The sequence below is a fragment of the Macrobrachium nipponense genome, chromosome 21 (assembly GCF_015104395.2).
Source record: "Macrobrachium nipponense isolate FS-2020 chromosome 21, ASM1510439v2, whole genome shotgun sequence".
NCBI lineage: Eukaryota > Metazoa > Arthropoda > Malacostraca > Decapoda > Palaemonidae > Macrobrachium > Macrobrachium nipponense.
The window spans coordinates 59418702-59441600 of record NC_087212.1 but is presented as its reverse complement, the minus strand read 5'-3'; the positions used below and the strand labels follow the sequence as shown (position 1 = coordinate 59441600).

Here is a 22899-nt window from a genome sequence, read left to right as displayed (position 1 = left end):
GGTTTCAGGGATTTATTTTTTAATTGCGCACCTGTAGGTTATTGTTGTTATTATCACTTATTATTATTTACTTAATTTTCATATATTTTTATTTATTTTTTTTTTTTGCTAAGGTGCGGGGCCCTCACAGGCGCAGGGCCATAGGTTATGGCCTGTTCGCCCCCCTCCCCCCATAAAATCCGCCACTGATAGAAAGGTAGGTAAATAATTGCAATACATGGTTAACCCAACGAGTCTAAGTAGAGTAGCAGAATACAGGAAACTAACGTTATTAGGCGACAATTTTGCATTTTTTCATAAACTTCTGAATATTAGTTCCTCGCTCTTGTTAAGAGAATAACGAATATAATAAAAAAATATATTCCTAGGGCTCACGCCTCCCATGGAAATTGCTACGCTCCCATAGGGGGGCGTGGCCCCGTTTAAGAACCACTGATAAAAACAATAAAAATAAAAAACTGTCAAACAAAGGGAAGCTTCTCTAAAATTACTCACCCGCTTGAAGGCGTCGAGACACTGTCAACAGACAAGTCAACCTTTATATATTGACTTTGGTATACTCGGATACTCGGATACAGAAATGAAAACAGGTGCTCTAACACTTTTGAACTCGTATAAATGCTCCTTACACCACCAGGAAGGAACTGGTAATTCAAAGCAGTATGTGTGTGGGTGTGCGCGCACACGCCCGTGGTGAAATTTCAGGTTGCTTAAGTTTCTAAGCGTAAGGTTTTTAATATTTACCTCAAGATAAACAAGCAAATAGGGACCTCGACAAAATCTAGTCGGCCAGAAAATAATTTTATCATGTAGTGCGAAGGATTAACATTGCTCTTTTGTAATTTCCTATTTCCTTGAAATAGCAAGTAATTTTGTGCTTATGGACATTTTTTCTCCCTGGAACAAATGCCACCTCATCTAGCGGGAATAGGAACACTTGATCCAAATTATAGCCGAGATCTCATGAAAACTTTTCGGTAAATGACCTGGGTAACAACAATTGAAGGTTAAAACGACTGGCGTCAGTAATGTCAATCAAATGGTTTTTTGTTTTTGTTTTTTGTGAAGAATGAGAACTAATGTTGAATTTTCTTGTAGGGCCGCCTTTTAGTGAATTTAAACCTTGCATCACTGGGATGTCACCATCTCAGTTTTAATGAAAAATATTATAGGTAATTCACCAAGCGACAAGATCAACTCCTCTCAGCAACGAAATCGGTTTACGAGACTGCCCGACTGAGGTTGCTCAAAATAGTGAAAAATAACTTCGCCTTCGAGAATACAACCTTTCATCAAAATCCCAACAGGTTCAAGGCATAATAAAGGTTATCATTTGCTATGTATATTCAATTCAAGTCTAATACTGATATCTGATTAGAAGCCAAAACAAATTGTGCTGTATAAAAATATCAAAGTAATTCTTAAGAAGGTGCGTTTTGCTGTTTTCCCGATCAGAGCCAATATCCCGGGAGCCATTGTTTAATGACAAAAAGCAGTTAATTTATATGAAACTTTTGACGAAGACTTCAACTTGAAGTCATAGCTGAGAAGGAAAACTGCAATAAGACACTGAACATTTACTGTGACAAACTTGAACCTTGGAATGATCTGCAATTTAGCTTCAAAGCAGTTAGCCTTTGGTAAATGTTTCTGATACAAAAGAAGAGGTGAAACAGACTCAACTAAAATTCTGCTGCTTAGAGAAGATTTTGAAACGCTTTTCATCAAAGCATTCTTCTCCGAGGGCTGCAGCCTCCAAAGTGCCAATCTGGGAACTGAACAAGTTCCCTGCAGCCGCTTCTTGTCACAGGAGAACAACGAGACAGAAGAAAGCCGATTGACGAATACAAAAGCGTCACAGATGATATCGTATATATAATTTAAAATTCACTCGGTGAAATGATATACCTGACCAAACAGAGACCAAATAGCGGTTACACAGGAATCACTTGTGTTGTACTTGACCTATTTCAGCGGGTGAAAGGAAGCGTTGAGAATGCCAGACCCCTGTCTAATTGACAATTGGCTTTTGTTCAAGAAAAATCATTGAACTTTATCAATTGGAAATGCGTTTTTTATCAAGTAACCCTCAACCACAACAATACTAGGATGTCTACAAAGTCCAGTGACCTCTGAAATATATTTTCACTATATAATACTTATATATATATATAAATCTATATCAGAAATATATAATATTAATTATAATATATATAATTATATATATATAGATATATAGTATATATATTATATATATATATAATATATAATATATATATATATATATATACATACACACACATATCGATGTGAATGTCTTCCTTAATGTGAACTACCCAAAACATGACACTAATTACGTTTAGGAAAAAAATGACTGTGATGACTTAATATAAACAGTTGAAAGGCGACAAACAACATGCAAGAGAGTCTTTGCCTGGACGTTCACCCACGTTAGTTTTGACACTCGTTCAATTGATTCCAGTCATGTCATAACATTATGGCCTTTGCATCCAAATCTTTTCACTGCTGAGAAAGGTCAACGTCTCTGAAAGGATGTCCAATATAATTAAACCCAAAATTTAAAGTACTTGAAAAAAAACTAGTCAATATTCTACGGCGACTGACGTATTTGATGCAGGACTTGGTACCCAGTTTAAACCTACTGATAAACTGATGGATGTTTTTATTCAGTTCATTTACAGGAAATTGTTAGAAAAGTAATTTTTTCTGATGATGTCCTGATATATGGGGTGTTTTTAAATCATGGCTCCAAGTAAAAGGAAGATAAGTGCAATAATGATAATAGCACTCCTGCAAGACGAATACGAGCATGAAATATGCAAGAAAAATCGTAAAGTATGGTTGAAATCGTGGCTAAGAAAGAGGTTTTATCACATGACCTTATTGAAAGAGTTAAAGAAAAGTAACCCGAAAGATTATAGCAATCATTTAAGAATGACTGATGATGTCTTCGGAGACCTTTTATTTCTTATGTATCCAAAAATAACGAATAAAGGTACAGTAATGAGGAAAGGTTAATTGCAACATTAAGGTTTCTAGCAACGATTTTTTGGTCTGCTGTAAAGAGCAATAAATCAAAGTACCACAAGGTGGGCACATATAATACATAGGGCAAAACTGAAGACTACCGCGACATGCGACAAGCAGAACTGCAGACTACTACCGCGAGGGGCAAAAACTGCAGACTACCACAGTGGGGGCAATACCGCCGACTACTACCGAAGGGGCAAAACTGCAGACTACTACCGAAGGGGCAAAACTGCATATTGCTACCGCGGGTGCAAAGCTGCAGACTACTACCGAAGGGGCAAAACTGCAGACTACTATCGTAGGGGGCAAAACTGTAGACTACTACCGTCGGGGGTGGGCAACAGACTACTAAAAGGTAAGCAATAAAATATGTGTCAAAATAGGTGGGTCAACCCAGTCGTCCTGCTAGTCCATCCCCACACACACCACAGACTGGCGGGGGATAATGCCAGTCTTGGCTAGACAACTGTCCGGTTGAACATGTTGAAAAGATGAGAGGACTGGCTATAGTCTCGCCGGGTTTGTCCTTTTTACCCCCCAGTACACGATAAAGACTGGCCGGTTCATACTAATCTCGGTGAAATCAGCGCGTCAGTCCTTTACGTGTATGACTTGCTTTTAGAGTAGGGGCGACGAGTGCTTCATGAGGCAGAAATGAGGAAGCAGAAGGAGATCTCGCGAGGGGAATGCTACGGGACGACAGAGAAAAAAATGGCATGCGATTGCATAAGGGCAAAGACCAACTGACCTTTGATGAGCTAGGCATTCATGGGAAGAGAATCATAACCAGATTAAAATGAATTAGAATGAAACGATGACAGAAGACAATTCTACAGAACACGGCTGGTTACGGCCGGGAGGTGGGTGGGGACTGAGATATAAAAAGATACCAAGCAAGTGGGAACAAAAAAGATTAGTGAATACATATGTTTTAGAACAACCCACTAGAGTGACAGCCCGTCTTGAATGACTCAGGAAAAGACAGAGAAGAGAGAAAAAAAGAACCTCAACCTTTTCTCAAACGGATGATTAGTACCCGGGGGAAACAATTTCTGCTGTAAGTGTAAGCTACATCAGCCTATATTTTTAAACGTTTCAGCCACGTTGCAGCAGGGGCTTACACTATAGGTATTTATACGGGCTGCCCCAGGAGAAAGAGACCGTGCTGGCATATACAGCTGGCTTCATCTAAAACTGCAGCTAAGGTGTGTCGATGGAGCTGTTAACAGATCTGTGTGGTTGTGATATATACAAGAAAAATAGGACAGGCTGCGGTTCATCTTACCAGATATGATGATAGGTTGCGACTGAGGGGGACAACCAGTCCTTAGGTGTTCTGAGTGAATTCACAAACCGACGCCCGAAAATAATATAGTTTCCTACTGACTAACCCTCTCGGGGGTTAAGGACGGCTCCAGTGAGCCAAGGTTACATTCCATACCAAAAGAAAGGCAGGTAAAAAGTGGTAAAAAAAAATGTACATTCGAGAATTTGTATTGTTCGAGGGACTGGTCAGTTAGACTTTTTCAGAAAAATAAAAAACTGGCACACAATTATATATATATATATATATATATATATATATATAGATATATATATATATATCTAATGTATGTGTGGTGTGTGTGTGTGTGGTGTGTGTGGTGTGTGTGTGTGTGTGTGTGTGTGTGTGTTGAAAGTTACGCTAGCCTTCCTATGTTGAATACTTTCTATTTGATAATGATCACGAATTCAGCAGGATATTAAAAGTATATCTATTGTGTGTTCCAAATAGCATTCGATTAAAAAACTCGAACATTCATTGTCATTTCGACCATAATGAAGACGGTACAGTTACAAAAATAAAAATACTCCTGATTATGAATGATCAATAACCATTGGAGAATAACACAGTTATAAAGAATCTCTGTCTGTCTGTCTCTCCCTTCTTCCTCAGATCTCATCATTAATGAGATCAAGATGACCTATCATGCACCTTTTCTTTAGCCGAGTCCAGTGAGCCGACTGACTGACGGCGCAGAACCACCCGGCACCGACGGCCTTTTCCCCCCCGAGACCGGCACCGGTATATAGACCCTGGCGGAGAGATGCTTCCACACTGGCGGTCCCGACGGCACATAATCAAGAGCTCTTGCTGATCCCAAATTCCTGTTTCTACGATGTTTCGTCCATGCTGGGTTCTGGCAATTGGTGTAAGTTTCTTATGATATAGCTTTCGTGGGGATAATTATTATTGTTTTTGTTGTTGTGTACTGCACCGCCGCACTTGTGCTATCCATTCAGTGCTTCTTTTGTAAAGTGAGTTTCGAAAGACCATTACAAAAATATTTCGTAAAATGAACTCGTGTCGAATTGCTCTGATCAGTAAAGATTGCTCGTGTTGCATAAGGACAAATATTTATTGCAAAATATCGCCAACATATTGACTTTTCTCTCATTTTAACATATCAGTAAAGAGATTGTGTGTGATAAAGTTATGATTTTTTAGTTACTGGTTACTGAGTAAAGACAAAATTAGCGACACAAACTTCATGGGTTGCGCAGAAAATATGGATATCAAGAGCAAAAGTTATCGCAGCACATTCATTGTCATACTGCTTAGGAGAAAGACGTTTCTTGGAATTTCTAACACGAAAAGATGACGGTAAACTATAAATTCGAGTGAAATCTCAAATGTAAATGTTTGGTTAATCGAGAGAAATGTCGCCCACTCTCGGACGAAAATCAATTTTTCATAATTCTAAAGAAATGACGGCTACGGCCCAAGCAAGCTGATGAAGACGAAATTCAAAGACTTCAGATATGAAGTAATAAGACAGCAGTGTATTTTCTCTGTAGCTTGACTGAATTTTTCTTAGCTGCATTTGGACAACACATGACTGCACGAAAATGAATATTGATAGGAATTCGATCTGAAATTCATGCGTCGTTCCATATTACCGGTTTCAAATAAATATATATTTGGAATATTACCGAGATCATAACTAAGGTAAAGTCAGAAAGGGTTACGACCTTCAAGATTAAAACGCGGCGGATAGACCTGTCAATGATGAACGTTTGCGACTCCTGTGTGATAGCTTCGAGCAACGTCTTCGCTTATTCATGCACAGTGACCTTCCTGCCAGCCCTTCATCATGCTCGAACCGCATCCATATATGACAGAACCTGTACCGTGACTTGCATTGCAGGCTGAAAGGTCACACACCGAGGCCTTGCGAAGGAAACAAACCCCCGTGGAACGCCTTGTCTCTGGCTAGTTGACGCCCTGAAATAATGCCTAGCTATCGCCTCGTATTTACCCACCCACATATATACATCAATACATAACATACATGAATGAATAATTATGTACATATGTATACATTATGTAAATTATATATATATATATATATATAATATATATATATATATATATACATAAACTCATACATTATATACATGTGTTTTTACAAGTAATATATACACAGGTGTGAATCTTTACACGTAAGCTTTCGGCATGTAAAGGATATATAACTTGTATAGTAAGTATGTCTACTCTGTAAAATGCATCTCCTGCTTTTCGCCAATCTGCTGCCCAGATATTTTACAACGGAAAGAGGAGCTATCGCCTCTCTCCAAAAACCGTTTGATTAACCAGAAAAGATTTTTGTTATTAAACATTTTAATCCGGCTTCAGAATTAAACCAAACATCCAAGCAGAGGGTACAAGAATTAGACGTAATTTGACTGGAAAGGGCCACCCAATCTGTCTCTTAGCCATAATTTCATAGTAATTACTTCATCTACATTATCGTGATAGCAGCTTCCAATTATAATGACTACTGTTCATTGTGCACACTCATCCCCTCGTTCAGATGAATGACCCTTCGTCATCTCCCGCATCAGGTGTGTCTGGCGGGCGTGGCCTGCGGAGCGCCCCAACAAGGGAACGAGGTTCAAGGTTCTGCGCCTGTCGTCCAGCTTCCTTTCGTGGCAGGGTTCACCCCGGAGGTAAGAGGAAAGGATTAGTTCTTGATCCATTTTCAGCATATATTTCTTCCAAGTTTCACTAACAAAGCAGTATCTATATTCTATGTCGGACTTAATCTCTTATAAAGCCTCTTAAATTGTACCTGTTTTGGGAATTTTACTAATTCTGTATACAGGTGTGTTGGATTCTAGGTACATATTTTCCTTTATAATCCCTATCTGTCATTTATACGACCTTTCTTTGTAAACCTAAACTTATCTTCATACTTATGTCAGTTTGCTAAGTAAAGGACATCGAGTATAAAGGCAACGCAGCTTTCCTTCGTTTCACTTCCCTTCGTGGCTTTTTCCTTTATTCATATATTCATCACATTCCAAATTTTAGTGATTCAGTTATACACACACACACGCGCGCGCGTGCACGTGTTCAATAGATGAAAGTAAATGTCGTTAATTGATTTCGTTTTTTATCCATATTTTATCTATATATCTATCATAATTCAGCTATTGTTAATATATACATACACACACACACACACACACACACACACACACACACACACACACACACACATATATATATATATATATATAATATATTAATATATATATATATATATAGATATATATAATATAATATATATATATATATATATATATCTATATTACATTCTCAATGCCATTGACTCTGAAATTTCCATTTATGTCTTCCCTGTGCTTACCTCCTGCAAATCTCTTGCAACTTTTCGGGTGCCCATAGGAGCCTATAGCTGACATTATCATGTACAATTCTCCCAGGAGTGTGTACGTGCGTGTAGCTGAACAACAGCAGAGGTGGGTGCGGGTTCTCTAATATCCAGTTCATCTTGCCCTTAGAAATCTTAAATCTTAAGCTCTATGACGTTCCGGGAGCATGGGATCATACCTTGTTTGAAGACATTGAATGACTTCGAATTAGGGGACCCAAATTTTTCGAAAAAGTAAACCACGTTAAAAATACACCACAGTACATTTCAGTATAAACAAAAAAACAAGCACAGACCTGCAAACATTCGCTTCAGTCACATGAGGGCCATAACTATATCTTCAATATTTGAATTTCTCCTTAGGTACAACAAGCCAGGGATAACTTCCAGATGGCTTACAACTACCTTGCCCAGTTGGCGTTCCTGGCGCCAGACGATCCGGTCACCCCAGTGGCAGGAGCAGAGACCACGGCTAATACGGTTGCAGTGGCCACTGCCACCATCGAAAAATTGCCGCCAACCTCCGTGCCATACCCACCAGGGTATCAGTTTGGTGGCCTGACTCCTGAAGTTGCTCAGGCGACCGCCAATTTCTTCCAGCATTTTGTGGCTGCCTCAAATCTGGCTCAGCAACCAGATACAGCAGCTGTTAAGAAGTGAAACCAAGACTTCTCCAACAAACTAATGAAGGCATGCGTCACTTCGGCATTAATTTCTTTGCAAAGGCTCCTTTCATGCAATGGATAATTTATATTTTTCTAAAAGGCTTGTAATCATTTCATGCCAGAGTCAGCATTGTGTCTTCCAGTTCAGCAGCATCTTTACTTACTATGCTCACTTTTGGGATAAGGCCTTCGCTTTACTAATCAGCAAGGAATGGGAGTCTTCCAGTTTGGCTTCAGGTTTGTCACCGGTGAACGAACATTAACGAGGACAATTAGCAAAAAGAGTCAAGAAAGTGAGAAGAAATTACCAAAAGAAATAATTGTAAATGACAACTGCAAGTATTGTTTTTTGTATGTGGTAGTCCTGGACTTCACATGCGAGAAGACTACCGGATGTACGAACAACCTTATCTTCTTCACCATGTACTATATAGGGTGAAGAAGATAAGACTAATATATAGATCACCCCTGAGTATGGAACTTCACCAACCGAGAGTGAAGATATAATTTTTTTTGCACGCTTTCAGACATCGGTGAAACCTAATAACACGAATGTTTCCCTGTCTTTCAAGGGCGATGTTTCACTGCAGCCACGAGGGTGGAAAAAAAACCCCGAAGGTTAACCCTTGTGACCACTTCGTTCATATTTGATGCCTTTATGCAAAACTGACAAGAGTTCCACTTTCGGCACTGACAACTCCGTCGCGGGTTAAGTATTATTATGATGACATGACTACCTTTAAAATTACTGTTGCTATTGAGAAATTTTTTTATAACTCTTATTATTGGTAAATATTATTATTATTTTGGTAATCCAGAACTAGAGAATCAATTGATGTTAGATATGCAAAAGCGAATTAACATCAAGGGAAGCCTTACAAAATGCGAGTGGAAGTGCTCCTATTCAGACTCCTCTATGTTTGGGTTCTTTTGAACAACATTCCTTACCCACTAGTGTTGTGTGCTACATGCTTTATTTCCGTGTATATGCCTGCAACGTCTTCCTACCTGCCTACGCTTGCCTCGCGCAAGCATATGAATTAAATCTTTATTCTTCTCACTTCTCGAATCAGGAACCATTTCCCCGATTCTTGCAATAGTTTTCAAGGTAGTCTTTCACCCAATCGGCGAATCTGTTTAAACCACAGTTCTCTATATGTACTTTCTAATTTACTATAGCCTAGTCAGAGGCGAGGGAGCTTTCCTTGTCTCGGTTCTTCTGTCGTCACGCGTTTGTGCAACGTTTTCGGGTTGTATCTCAGTAATATTTATGGTCACAGGTCCGGAAAATGTTAATAGTGTCAGTTTTTTTTTTTCCAAAGGACTCCCTTTGTATTTCCAAACCTACAGTAGACGTTTGTGTAATTTCAGATAAATTAAAATCCATGAAACTTATAAGTGCTATTTTTCCCTTTGTCTCCATTTATGAAGGTTTACGTAGAGGAATAAAGAGTCCCGAATTATCCGATAGCCGCTATCATAGCACTATCCACGCCAGCTGTTTCAGAATAGCGCTTAAACTTTGCCGTTTCGACAGTAAAGTGAACTACGCCGACATTTGTTAAACTTTTTGCTATTTAGAAAAATAAAATGTTGATTTACATTCTGAAGACATCAGTATTGGTAAACGTATTGTTTAAGGGGCCTAGGGTCAAGTCTTCTCTTCCTAACGTTCCCTTAAGATTCCTGCAGGTCTATAAAAATCTTAAAACTGATGGAACTCTGCCTGTAACAAAGGCAGATAAATCTAATGCACCTGTGATAGTGAATAAAAGTGATTATGTAAATAAGTTTATGGCCTTATTAAACGATAACTGATTTATGGCGACTACTCTGACGTTACAACATCTAGGTTATTGAGGCCAGAAAAAACTTACACGAAACTGAGGTCCAATCCTGCACAAACAGCGGAGTTTTATTTTAGTAAGTCAAGACCTATGATCACTTAGTAAAGTTTACAACCCATTGTTCCTCCCTACCTTATTTGTACTGTTTGGTTAAAATTCACAAAATAAATAATCCTCTTCTACCAATTATTGGTTTAGGAGGCTCAGTCTCGTATAACTTATCTAAATGAGCTGTGAAAATACTTACACCTTTAGTGGGAAGCATTTCAAACAACACATTTAAGTGCAAAGTTGAATTTGTAAACAAGCTAAACATGTATTTTTTTTATGTGGTTAGTTTTGATGTGTCTTTATTCACAAAAGTACCTGTAGATGATTTATTGGAATTTTTAGAATAAGAATGCAAAAATTTTGATATTCTCTTGACCATTTCAATAATCGTTGGCCTTATAAGAGTATTTATCAAAGTTTGTAACTATTTCTTTTGCTTCAATGGAGAGTTCTGTGTTCAAAAGTTTGGTATGGCTATGGGTAATCCTTTCTTGCAGGTATCCTATATCCTCGTACCGTCCGAGATTTTTCTGATTCTCGTTCTTCAATTTCTGGTGAAATCAGCGGTGGAGTTCACGGACCTCCTACATGAAAACGGACCAGAGAACGACATAGCCTCACTCGACGTTGAAAGTTTATTTACGAACGTTCCCGTCGAAGAATCGATCAACATCATCTTTGATCGTGTACACAGGTTCAACAAGAGCCCGCTGCCCATTTCCGAAGATGTTCTCCCATTTCATTTCTCTTGGGCAGAATTATTTCGGCAAGTACTCGGAGTCGCCATGGGATCCCCGTATTGCAAATATGTACCGAAATGGTCACCGTCGAAGAAAGGACCTTCCGAGAACATCAAAACCTAAGACTTATGGTCAGTACGTCGACGACATATTCGTCACAATAAAAGAGACAGACGATGCTATAAAACTAGCAGATGCCCTGAAAATTAACTCGGCGCTCAATTTCACCAAAGAGCACTTCCAGCAGAAGACTACCGTTTGGTAAACCAACAAGAAGGACAGTTTAAAACGACCGTGTATACAAAAGCAACGAATGCTGGCCGTTGCCTGATCGCACGAGGAGAATGCCCAGACGCTTATAAAAAGTCTGTAGCGAGGGCGAATGTCAATAGAGCCCTCACACACGGCACGTCGTGGAGAGACATACATAACGAACTTGACCGAAGTCGCCAATTGTTAGCAAACAACGGCTATGCAGATCAAACAATTGAAACTGCAATAAAAAAAGAAAATGAATGAATTTTACCATCCCAAACACGACGACAAAAACGGAGGAATCTGATCATTGACCATTGTCTACAATATGGGTTTGCATACAAGGAGGATTCCCGCACACTACGTGGGAACTTAGTAAACACGGGAGTAACCCCAAAAGCTTCTTAACACAAATTAAGCTTCAGAATATATAGTAAGCTTAACTTTGTAGCAGCTCTAATAATGAAGAACAGTACCGCTCCGGGGGGACCGAAGGAGGTGCAGAAACGTAGTTTACACATTCACTAGTCCAGAGATGTGTAAATCTCACAAGCAAAACTCCATCGGACACAACATCGACCCTTCTGAGACGTCTGCTGTCTCATAGCAAGGGCCATTCATCAACATTACATAGATGTTCACGACAGAGGCCATCTCTACAAGACCTGACAGAGGCACCCAGGTCGTGCACAGAGAGAATAACTATGGTCGCCTCTTAATACCCGAAGTGGCAGGCATCGCTATCCAGAAACCGGTCCCGGATTATTCAACACTTGTTTATTTGTGCCTTTTACATACGTTATAAAATGTTATTTATTTTTGTGCCTTATTTTCTGTATTTGCAAACTAATATGTAAGATTTTCTCAATTTTAAACGCAAATTTAAGGAAACACTAGCGTATGGTATTACATCTGGAATATTTATTCAATCACATGTTTAAACTTTTACTTGTCTTGTCATGATACATAATCTTTTTTACCAGAAAAAGCGCCCTGAAATGGTTAAGATTTTAATCCCTTGACCAACCAGTCCCCAGACTTCAAGGCCACTCTCCCCTCACGATGACACAAATAGGCCGAGGGGCCAGATTGTAAGTCAGTAGTCTTCTAATAATGCCATTAAAGGCGAAACAGCTGTCGCGACAAAAACCAATAAATGGAAGAAGGGAGTCTGCTTGTTTTTCACCAGAAATTGACGAACGAGAATCGGAAAAAATTCCGACGGTATGAAGATACCGCCAAAAAACTTCTTGATGCCACTAAAGCAATTCCTTTTGACGGCGACTGAATAAGAGAAAACCTATGCCCTAATATATATAAATATATATATAAACATAAACATCTTTTAACTAATGGGGAGAGGCACTACGGGATGTCAGTCATGTCACCTCATGGTTACATGCAAGTATTTTTGGATGAGACAGTTATTAATTATAATTTAATGCCGATAAAATGTTTGAAGAAAATGTGCATTCTCCATTGGCAAAAAAATAAAATAAAACAAAAATCGTATCTCAGGGAGTTATGAAACAATACTAATTTCCACAGAGCGAATGAAAGGTTCATCTATGGATGTTTTCTATCTCTCCACTTGCCGAGGACTTTTGGCCCAAATATGGGTAGGATGTCCCATAGATTTAGTGGGAATCATCGCGTAATCCCATTTTTGCTGTTCATTTTTTAAACTTGAAAAGAAAAGGGAGCTATTTAGTCACTGAGTTACAGCAGGACCACTAAGTAGTCTCGGTTACAGCCAGAGCTGTACAAGATACATCATTGTTTTGCATGTTTTATTATCTTTATGACTTAGAATCGATTTTATAAATCACTCAAATCTAAAACAACAGCTCGGATTTTGAGAGAGAGAGAGAGAGAGAGAGAGAGAGAGAGAGAGAGAGAGAGAGAGAGAAAAGGTAGGTGGAGTGGGGTTGGGGGGTCACGGCATCACAAAACAAGTCTTGTAAGTTGCTCAAATATCATGGCACTCGGCAACCTTGTACGAAAATCAGGTACGTAAAAATATCATTTATAAGTTACTTGTCCAAAATAGGGCATTACAAGACGTGGCGGGCGTACGAGGGGCGCTCACCCGGGCAGCAGAGAGAGAGAGAGAGAGAGAGAGAGAGAGAGAGAGAGAGAGAGAGAGAGAGAGAGAGAGAGAGAGAGAGAGAGACGATGGCGGAAAATTGGTTGCAGACTCAGTGTGCTCTGTGACGGTGACGCGCTTGGATTACTACAGGCGGTCTCTGGCGCGGTAAGTGTGTGGTGGAAGTCTTTCCGGTCTCTGAAGATTTGGATAAGGCCCCAATTCGAAATGGTTTTTTAATTTAATTTGCACGATGCAGCGTTTTAGCACAGAACTTATAAAAAGATAAAAATTTCCTATTTCGTTTCACGCTGTTAAGTGTATGAGATACAATAAGAAAAAGGACACGCAATGCTGTAACGGTTTCCATTCAATATGAAACAGGAATTATTCACTGGGCCTCTTAATATTTTTGGTACTATTGTGATTCCAACGCCGTGAAGTACTAGAAAGAATAACAGAGGCAACAAAGGGCCCAACCCGGTACTATAATTATGAGTGAATGAAGGCTTTTCATAAAAAACTCTTCTGAAATCTGATAACGTCAACATTTCGCCTTCGACGTATTTTGAACTCTACTCCTTATCAACAGTTTATTCAACATACCTGTATTTGTGCCTATGAGAGAGATTGAGCTTCAAAATGCTTATGTTACTTAATAGTATTGCAGATGTTTATTCACTCTATAACACAAAAACAAAAAGTGATCGAACTTTGGAGTCAGTATTTTGCGGATAGAGTTATGAAAGTAATGCTTACTCGAAATAATGAGGTATATGTATATAATACAAACTGCACAAATACAATTAAATACAGCTATATGAAAGCGTGGTATACAGCACATATACACATACAGACTATTTGCAGTTTATGGAAAGGCATTCTGTTTATATCCGTTTATTAAACAAGTCGATGTTTCGTATCGCTTGATAAATTTTCAAGGCTGAAAGAACGATCAAAATAAATAATGCTTGCACACATAATGCAAGGAGTATATACAGCATTTACTTATTAACACCCTATTTACACCGTTTCCCTCTTTGTTCTGTTATAGATGTAAAAAGGGTATCAATAAGTAAAATGCTGTCTATACTCCTTACATTATGTGTGCAAGCATTATTCATTTTGATAGTTTTTTCTGCCTGGAAAATGTGTAAAGCGATACGAAACGTCGGCTTTTTAATAAATGGATATAAACAGAATGCCTTTCCATGAACTACAAATGGTCTACTGCCTGAGCGCCTGCTCCTGCCTTCGGATGTAATACATATATACATATAGTACACAGTACTATAAACACATAAACACAAGCACACACACACATGTATATACATATTCAGTGAGGTACATTCTATTTCAGTACGATAATAATGTGATCTGTACCTCACTGCACCTGCAAAATAAATTAAATAGTGACCTACTATTGAAACCAATGCTGCTAACATGGTTTTTTCAGGGGAAAATAACAGCAGCGAGCATGAATGGCTTTCCCAAAAAAGATTCGAACTCGTCGGACAAATGAATTTACGACAGGCGACTGAATACTTACCCTCCTGTAAAGGCTTTGGCAAATATGGCTTATAGTACTAATTAAATTAATGCACGCTGAACCACTAGTTTAAATGAGAATATCAACAGCTTGACAGTGCAAACAAATATACTGCCCACCTTCGAAGCGCTCTCGTGGTGCCCACAGCTTCCCTTCCATGGCCAAATACAAACAAGTTAGTACAGACTACTGTGATTGCAACCTTCAATAAGTCAGATGGAAATAATCTCATGACAATAACCTTTTATTTCGGACCCAGGCTTTATTAGAACAACAATAATTGCGCCCCTCCCCCTAGCAATATCTATTCGCAGTTATTAAACTGGGAACTTGAAAGGTGGCCAGCGTGGCCCTCAGGGGTGGGGGAAACCGCAAGGGATAGGAAGGAAGCTTGATCCGCTGACCTTGCAACACCTGCCTTCAGAAGGCGAGAACGACAAAATAGTGATTAGAATGCCACGTGGAGGGAACTACAATAAGAAGAAACAAGCCACCACTTGCACTTTTTCTCAGTGACAGAAGGTGATTTTAATCTTCTGAATAATCCACATAAATATAAGTGCGAATCCTGCAAGGATGTCATAGATGGAAACGGAAACATGGCATTTTTCTATAGTCTTTTAAAGATAAAAGTGTCTCTCTTATTGAAAGCATGTATTTCCTTTCGGGATGTCCATTACAATCCCCCAAGAGTATTCTATCTTTCTCCCTTGAGTCGATTGTTTTCCGTTCTTCGAGTCCTGTAAAAACACGCAAGGAATTATACGATACTAGAGTAACTTAAGTCATCTAATTCAGAGTGAGTGATAGGAAAATGTAAGAGGTTTCTCGAAAACTGGTAACTAATGTTTTTTAAAATTCATGGTGTAAAAATATTAAGCCCTAATACGAAGCTCTTCTTTCGATCCACATTTCGCTTTCTTTTTCCTTATTGAAAAGTCTGTCGAGCATAACCAAAGCAATTCATCATAGCTATCAGCCCACTCAATCTCGCGCGCAATTTCACCAGACTGTGATGAAGAACCTCTCTTGGAGAAAGGTCCCATGTCCCCTTCGAGAAGGCTCCCAAGCAAGACTCGGGCCGCATCATCCGAATTATTCCTCCTCACTGGTTTCAAACTGCTGGATGAACAAGTCATGTCATCTTGACCTTCCACACTTTATTATACATTGGTCACAACATCGAATGACCTGTTTCACAAAGAATATATATATATATATATATATATATATATATATATAATATATATGTATATATATATATATATATATATATATATATATATATATATATATATTTAAATATATATGTGTGTGTGTGTGTGTGTGTGTGTGTGTCCACAGACATGTAAGTGTTCATCTTATGATTTTACTCATTACATTAGACATCCTCATGTACAAAAGTTGCCTCTGAAAGCAATAAAGCAAAGATGAAAGAGAGCTCAATTGCAGGCATTTATTACTGAAGGAAATTTATAATGCATTTCGCAACTGATGTACACAGCATGCAATGACTGAATGATAATTGGAAAATTATACGAATGTTTCCAATTAAAACATTCCATTATAATCCTATTATAAAAACGCTCGGTGAATCCATATATTTCTTCCAAGTGTGTAAGGACTACAGTCTAAGGCTAACAAAATCCTTATTAGACTTGCGTACTTAGGATATGCCCGCCATCTCTTGCATGACCCTCAATTTTGACGGTTTGGGTGCACTAGTAACCGATCCAAGAAAGAAAACGGAGAAGAAAATGTGGCAAGCTTCCTTACAAGGAAGCTGCAAGGTCACATCCGTCAGCTGCTGAGGAAGGCAGCGAACAGAAGTGACAAACGTTGGGAAACGTTCTCACTTTTCAAGGCTCCCGGAAGCTGAGGTCAGATGAAGCAACTGAAATCAATCTGCTTCTGGCGTCATGGGATTTTTTCCCTCCGATTTCATTCAAAGGTCAGCACTACACCCAAGCCCTGACCCTTCTCATGTTTTCTTCCGAGTAATGAACACAGCTCATGAGTAGGAAGGAAAGCACCAAATCTATATAACGAAATTAAGAATATGATAAAGCAAATTAAGAATATGATAAAGCAAAGTAGATTTTTACGCGCATTTAGTTACTTGTACAAGATATGAACGACATCTCTGCCCTCCAATGCTGTGCCCTCCCGCTATTTTAGAAAGAAGTGTACAGAATACCTCCCTTCATGGGCGCCCGCACGTAGGGGCAAGAGGGGCATTTGCGCCCAACCCCCTCCCCTGAAAACTTTGAAAATTTTCAATTTGTCATTGCTTTATTCATTAAAGAAATGCAGGCGCTGATGCTGTTTTTGGAATGAACCTGCTAGTTCAGAGGGTCAAAAGTGTTTGTAGGCTTGATATCCGAAACTATCCGTGTCATTTTCGAATGAGCGCGAGAATGTGACACTCGCTCTTTCTCCTGGATGCAAATTCCCGAGATGTATGCTAGTACTGCACCAGCCCCAGTTTTCTTTGCCATGCCCCTTTAGGTTGTGTTAGGTTGAGTTAAGAAGATCATTCCTTTCCAGAAATTTGGATGTGGTTAACATAATGAGAAAGCTTGAAGGAATTTCACTAGAAACAGCTAGACAAGAATGGAACTACTCAAAAATCACCAGAAGGCAGAAGCCCTTGATACTAATAACGAATGATATTAAAAACATTCATTAATTTCAACCAAGACTTCAAGTGAGAGCTGATATGAAAAAAAATAATATAGATTCAACACAACTATCAGGTTGGATTTCCAGTAACTTCAAAAAGTCAGCAAAACCGGGTCATTCGCAAATGCAATTAAAAACTGAGCAAAATATAAGAAAAGATGCGCCAAAAATCGAAGAAACTTCGGGAAAACTATGACGATTTGTCTACGTGAAAAGAGAATGAGTCTTGAAGACAAAAGACCGAAATATGATTGAAGAAAATGAGAGTGACAGAGGGTCAGGACCTCAAGCTCATGGACTCTTATCGAAATTATGCAAATTTCATCCAAAAAATCAATGCAGTTATGCAAACAGCATAAAGCAAACAGGAACGCAGCATAATAACGGAACGCCAAAAGCAGTAATGAGATGGAAGTCAAAGAGTCAGAGTTCAAGTAAGATCTTTTCATGATGCTGACTCCAGAGTTCTTTGGTTTCGCTTTCCGCTCTCCGTCATGGACCTCATTTATCTCCTGTCTGTGTTACCAAGGACTATTTGCTACATTTCAGCCAATGAACACTGCATATTCTTCTGTATGTCAGTCTTATCGAATTGGGCAACTCATTGTTATAGCAGATTCACATCAACCGTGCATTTGACGTCTAGGCCAGTCCTTACGACGCTCCTGATTGGCTGTTGATAAGCCAATGACAGGGCTGGAAACTCAGTCTCTCGAGAGAGTTCATATAGGCAGGATGTTTGTTCCACCTCTCCTGAAAGACATATCCTTCAGAAGAGGTGGAACATAGATCCTATCCATGTGAACTCTCAAGAGAGACTGAGAGTTTCCAGCCCTGTGATTGGCTTATCAACAGCCAATCAGGAGCGTCGTAAGGGACTGGCCTAGACGTCAAATGCACGGTTGACGTGAATCTACAATAGTACTGTGATGCAAAGAAGTAATTTTGAACGGATGACTCGCTTATTGTAAAATAATAACAATGACATGCGCAGTGACATCAGATGAAATTATGGCAGTTCATCAAAAGTGAGATAAAATGAGGGGACACTTTTTACATATACATAACCTAAATTTCCTTTATGTTTCGTTACCTTAATCATACCATGAACCAGGCGAGCTTCATTCATTTCATCTCCTTAGTACTGAAGGCTGGGTTTATGTAGGTACCCTAAAATTTGCTATGGAAATGACTATAGCATTACCTAATTTTGTGAATGTGTGGCATATTTACTATATGATTTTATCAAGGCAAAGTTAGCTTTCTTGGCCTTGTGATGTAATTGCAATTTTAATCTAATCGTTACAGACTGTTGCGCAATATATTTACAATTTAATTTGAGACAATAAGTTTAGAAATGTATACATAAAGGTGTACTTGCAGACATTTTTCAGTTTGTATAATTTCTCTATATACGTATCTGACGGCTGTGTTGGTCGATTAGAAACGAAAAATTCGTAATATTAGAACCTATAACACAGACTATATTTGAGCCATAGAACGCTACACAATCGATAGACTTCTCTTTACATCCGAGTATGTTCTTATCTTATAGTAGTTTCATACTAGAAGTCTTTATTGGTTTGTGGCAGGTATACTGGGATAACTCTCGCAGTTCCTTACATAATGTTTGGTGTACTTTTGAGATATATAAAATGCCAAATTTTTAATATTTTTCTTTCAGGGACGATCTGTTGTTCAGAGCGTTAGTATTCATTTTTCAGTGAGTAAATTGTGCTACCAACTGACTCACTGGTCGATTGGGAAGTTGGGTCCAATCAGCTGCTATGTTAGGCTGCATCTTGCCCAGGTAAAATCTCAGTACTATAAGAGTACTTTGGCTCCATTTCCTTTTCTGACCTGCGTGGCCTCTCATTTGACAGACAGGGATTCGATCCCAATGCGAGTCCGAAACACACACACAGACACACACACAATTATATATATATATATATATATATATATATATATATATATATAATATATATATATATATGTGTGTGTGTGTGTGTGTGTGTGTGTGTGTGTGTGTGTGTGTGAACTTATCAATGTGACCCCTGCGTTGGTATTATCAGGATACCATCTTTTAGTCCATTTCCTTCAACCTCTAATCAGTACCCACTTGGGTAACATATCATGTTCTACAATCCTCTTACATTCTTTACCATCAGACCGTCTTTTATTCATCACATTCAATGATATCATGATGGATTGTCCATCCTTCGTCCAGAAATCATTCTCAAGTGTTGTCACTGCTTCGCCTGTTAGCTGTTTTCATCTTCGTCGTTTCCGCTATCTCTAAATATCGTGTATTTCTTTACTTTTACTGGGAGGACATTCCTATAGCTCAGCGTATCCAAATAGTATTTCTCTACGACAACATTCGATCCTACTCTTAAAGAATCTAGCTGTATTTATTTATATTTATTTCATTAGGTTAATAAACATTATCATGTGAAGTACATTAACCGACATTATGTCATTCGCGGGCTTTCACCAACGTTGTTGGTGTACCGTAAAAAAACCAATGACCAATGTCCACGAAGCAGATGATGCGATCAAGACCTTTTCCCCAAAACTCGTCGATATCTACGGGGATCGCTTTATTTTCACCATCACCACACATTCCCGCCATTCGCTGTGATTGCAACCTTGACGCTGACGTCGAATGCATTATTCTTTTCTTAGTGCTGGGTGTTATCTCGTGAAACCTGATCCGATCTTTTACACATTGCCCGAGAGAGGAACCTGAATCGTCAGTTTCCTTGATTATGAAATTTCCGACTTTCACTTATTTCCGTGAAACTTTTCCGGGCGTTACGAATGAACGCTCTTTTTGATAACGTCGACTCGTTGAAATGGGTTTCATTCCATTTCCTCCAAGAGACTATAATACTTATACATGTATATATATATGTGTGTGTGTGTATGTATGCATATATAATATATTTATACATTTCTATAATATATATGTATATAGGAATGGAATGGAATGTGTGATTTTGGCATAAAGCCTAGCACTGGGACCCATAGAGTCATACAGCGCTATAGTGACAATGCATAAAAATGGAAATATAAATAATGAATTTAGAATAGATACCCTGACGATCGATGTTTAAAACGGTAAAATCAAGAGATTTGATTTCTAATGTAATTAAAAGTTACCATTTATGATAAAAAAATAAAAAATAAATAAAAACAAAATAATTATATCTATACAAAATTACTAGACACTTATAAAATCCACAAGCCTTTAAAAACTCATAACATGGCATATATATGTATATATTCAATGTATATATACCTAAACATGTGTCAAATGTATATATAAATTTCTGACTCACATCGGTATCAAACCGCGAACTTTTAAAGGGGATGCCAGGGCGTTCCCGGCTGATCCAAACAGGTCCTAAAAGGAATTGGTACCCAAGTGCTGAGGTTTTATCCCGGGAACGTTGCCGCTTGATAGCTCTGCTTCGAGTCAATGTCTACTGGCGTTTTTGAATAAGGCAATACTTCCGTCCTCATTTAAACCCACACTGCTCTTTCTCTACCAAGTAATGTTACGTCCCTGATAATAATCATCCTTGTCACCTCTGTTAATTTAACTCTTACAAAGCGATGCAATTTTTCCTCTCAGCAACTCCTCTGTAAACTGTCTCGTCCACAGATACTTCACATTGCTTGAAATCCCATCAGCTATTGGCGCCTTTCCTTACTTCAACTTCTTAGCTACCATACATACAACATCAATAGCTACATGCACAAGCATAAGCATAAAAGAGGGAATAGTGTTATAACTTTCTTCCTGGTCAACTCAATAAATGTTACCTTGTTCTGATATTCCGGACGCGAGTTCGAATCTTGCCAGGCGTCGGAATTTATTTCTTTCTTCATTTGGATCTAGGCTTTGTAGTGAAAAGCCGTTCCAAACTGTGAAGAAATTGTGACGTATATATATATATATATATATATATATATATATATATATATATATATTAGTATGTGCCTTCTAACGTCTCAATTTCTTCATAATTTGGAACGGCAATGCAATAACTTTAGGAGCTTTTTAAAGTGCTTTCACTCTAATAATGTTAAGATTTGTAATTTTTTCACTAATTCCGTTAACTTGGAAAAGTCTCTCAGCAATACACCAAATACAGTAAATTGGCCCCTTGAACCGAGAGCCAGGAAACCCATTAGCTAAATGAGGACATTCAGTTTTGCATACAATGAAACTCTAGCCCACTTGAGAGCTCAGGAGAGACGTCTGGGACCAGGAATAAACGGGCAAAAAAGACGATCCCGTCTTCAGACTAGTAGTCCGTCAAAATAAACAACTGTCTACGAAGCAGTAGCTCACCGAAATATGAAAAATCTTAAAAATCATCTTAAATATTCTGTAAAACAATAAATCTGCCGTGTTACAGTTTCGAAGTTCGGGAATGATCGAACCCATCACAAAATAAACCGTTAAGACATCACCAGACTGGATCCGGGATGGTGAAATGGCTTTATCTCTCGAAATGACGGGCGGTGAAAAAACTGCTCTCCGCTTTCCCTCCCTCTGTGCTCACCTTGCCTTCTCCGTGGGACATGACGGTTTAAGACGGCTGATGACTTACGTCATAACAAATACCCTTTTCTGTCTGTCTTCCCTTTCACAATGGTGGCAGCTGATACGACTTTTCTTATTATTCAACATTGCACGTGTGTTTTGTATCGCCTTGACTTCGGAGAATGAAGGGCGTGGCGGTGCGTTTGTCTACGCCCGCCCGCCCTTTTCCAGATAACGCATGAATTAATGAAGTGGAACGCACATCGATATCCGCAGGTCATTCAACGACGTCTGCCAACGTCACGAGATTAAGAAAGAAAACCCAATAAATATCTCTCTGTCTCTGTCTCTGTCTCTCTCCCTACAGCGAAGCATATTTTCAGAACTCACATAAACTAGGGAAGCCTATGGGGAGAGAGAGAGAGAGAGGGTGGGGGTGGGGGGGTTGTTGTTAATTTCCTCTGAATATTCATTTCTCTCCGTCTACATTTCCCCGTTGTACCTCAAAGGCCGGAGGTATTGTTGGGCGGGATCTTCGTGAGTGTTTGTACCATTAGTCTCTTCTTTGTCTGGAGTTGTTGAACCATAACCCTTTTTAAGTAAGATGGATAACCACGTGCGTGAGAGTGTGGAAGTGTGTGTGTGTGCGCGCGTGTGTGTGCGCGTGCGTGTGGGTGGGTGTTGGATGGTGTAGGCGTGG

The 22899-nt window shown here is 38.9% G+C and overlaps 1 protein-coding gene and 1 long non-coding RNA gene across 3 annotated transcripts in view; one reads left to right on the top strand and one right to left on the bottom strand.

Annotated features, from left to right (window-relative positions):
* Positions 1-22899, bottom strand: part of LOC135198063 (uncharacterized) — a 119350-nt gene that overhangs the window by 18144 nt on the left and 78307 nt on the right. The gene's annotated exons all lie outside the window — the stretch shown is intronic.
* LOC135198062 (uncharacterized) overlaps positions 13460-22899 on the top strand; it is a 117006-nt gene continuing 107566 nt past the window's right edge. For both annotated transcript variants that reach the window (XR_010310714.1, XM_064225461.1), the window contains exon 1: positions 13460-13578. The gene's annotated coding sequence lies outside the window, so the exon portion shown is untranslated. The remainder of the gene's footprint in view (positions 13579-22899) is intronic.